Source organism: Cryptomeria japonica, chromosome 4, assembly GCF_030272615.1.
Source record: "Cryptomeria japonica chromosome 4, Sugi_1.0, whole genome shotgun sequence".
NCBI lineage: Eukaryota > Viridiplantae > Streptophyta > Pinopsida > Cupressales > Cupressaceae > Cryptomeria > Cryptomeria japonica.
This window is the reverse complement of record NC_081408.1, coordinates 21,436,205-21,438,915: the sequence shown is the minus strand read 5'-3', so window position 1 is coordinate 21,438,915 and position 2,711 is coordinate 21,436,205.

The window sequence follows — 2,711 nt, the reverse complement described above, 5'->3', positions numbered from 1 at the left end:
AGTATTGAATAGATATAAGGACTTTACCTATTCTTATACATCTTCCAGTGTAACATGCTCATTTCACCACTCTAGTTTCTATCGAGAGTAGTTTTCTTTTGGTGGCAAGTATGTACATTTATTTAATAAAATTCCTATTTAAAATTATTTGGTTACATGTGATTTTTTAAAATTTAATTGATAATTAATAAAATATTTAAATTTTAAATCTATTTTGAATTGCTTTAGAAAATTTAATCGATTAGAAGATTTAAGTTTTTTGTGGAAACAATTTGATAAATAGATACAAACATATCTGCTCTCTTTAAGTGGATTATCATATAATGAATGATTATATCATATAATGAATGATTATATCATATAATGAATGATTATATAACAAGGAATTGTTTAGTCTAAGTCACTCATGAATGAAATTGTTTCAATTATATTTCTGAATTTAAATCTTTATAAATAATACAATAAAAAAACATATAAAAATTCTTACTAATCAAATTAATTATTGTAATATTATATATAATTTTATGATTAAATTTAACTTATGACTAATAAAATTGAAAAAATATATATTTTTAAATTAATAAATTAATATGAAAATAATAAATAAAAAAGATTGTATTTTCAGGCGTAGCATATTGAAAATAAAATAAAATCTAAAACTTAAATGGTAATGTTACATTTCAAAACTTACTTTTTTCAAAGAATTCTATGGAGTTGATTTTGCTAACCTGTGACTTCTTAATGGATTGAAATGATCTGTACTACATAAGATTTATTGAATTCATGTGATTTCTTAGGTTTTATGAAAAATGTCCGTGCATAGTTAAAAAAATGTCAGATTGTCAAAAACATTAATGATTGCCACATGTTAATTTTTTTATCATTTCAATGGATTGCAATACTATGTAGAGTGATTTGATAGTACTCTTAATATTATAAAATCTTTTGGTAAGAGCACGGGTGTGACCCCACTAAATTAATTTTGTTTCCAACTTCATTGCTTTGATTTGATTTTCTGAAGTGGGTCAATGCTGTGTATATATTTTTTTAAAATTTAATTGTGTGAATAATAATAATTTAAATGATCGATCCAAAAAAATAATAATAATTTAAATGATGTTTTATTATATATAATTTATTAATTTATATTTTTGATAGGGTTGTAGTATATTTTGGAAGGATGATGATATGTCATATTCAATGATTTTGATAAAGTTAATGAAAAGATAGCTTCTAATTTTGTGGTAGATTATATATATATATATGTGAAATTAAAAATTAGATTTGTTTTTGGGATCATTTAAGTTGAGATTATTTAGACACCTTGCATTTGTGGATATACCTCCTTCTTTGACATTGACTATAGAAATTCAAATCTATGAGCTCAATGGTTCAATTAAAGGTAAAATGTGCTATTTTCTATCACAAGCTAAAGTGGAAAGAAGATATTTTGGCTTTTTGTATGCAAAACGATGTTATTGCTGATTCTATTAGACAAGTAATTTTAAGGTATGCATTGAAAACTAGATGTGCTGCAGTGTTTTCTAAAAACTATTATCACACATCGTAGCTTCAAGTCTTAAGCAAGAAGAATATGAAGGCCATGGTTCAACTTTAGGAAATAGAAAAAAAGTGTTAAGATTCAATTAGATATATATATATTTTTGATTAAAAAACAGTCAAAACTAGGGGGTTGACCCGGAGTACATAGCATTTCTCAAAGAGAGCATTAACAACACAAACACAACAGCCAAATGGTAGAGCATCAACCAATCCCTATCTTAACTATCAAAAACATAATCCACCTACTACTATAGAAAATCACAAGATTGATGGCAATCCTGTCCATATAACGTCTGAAAAAGCAGATATCCACAAAGAAACTAACATTAAACCAACTAAACCTAGTAGTAAGCATATTGTTCAAAACATAATCCACCTACTACTATAGAAAATCACAAGATTGATGGCAATCCTGTCCATATAACGTCTGAAAAAGAAGATATCCACAAAGAAACTAACATTAAACCAACTAACCCTCGTATTGTTCATACGACAGTATCTGGAAAAAATAAAAAGAGTCTTAATAAGCCACACAAGGCTGATGAACATAACAAGGATCCAACAGATCCAACATCAAAACCATAAACAAAAATGGAAAAAAAAACCCATTATTAATTTTTTCCAGTCACCAAGTGTTGGGAAAGCAGGCAGACCGGTCCAATCATCTACAAGGAACTCAAACAGATCCTTCGTGGTGTCACCTCCCAAAACTCTCCGGTTCTCTTTATCCTGATGCAGAAGACACATAGTAGTGGCCAAGGAATGCATGACCTTCAATGAGTTATTTTTTCATTCAACTACCAATAGATACCTCATATTCCTTGAAATTTGCTTTGTTTCAATATAAAAAAATGTACAAATATAACGACCCAACAAACATTTGAACTTGCAAGCTCAATGGCTTGGAGTGCACAAGGTCTATGAGCTGAATAGTCCAATGAAAGTTTATACCCTTTTTTTTGTATCGACCAAAACTAATAAGAAGATCACTATATAGAAAAGAAAAAAATAAAAGTTTATACATGACAACAATTCTATACAACATATCTTAATGAAAAAAACTAAAATTAAGAACTAAAAACTACAAGTTAAAAACTTTCTTTCATTAACAAAAATTAAAAGATTTAAATTTAAAGAACAATATAATC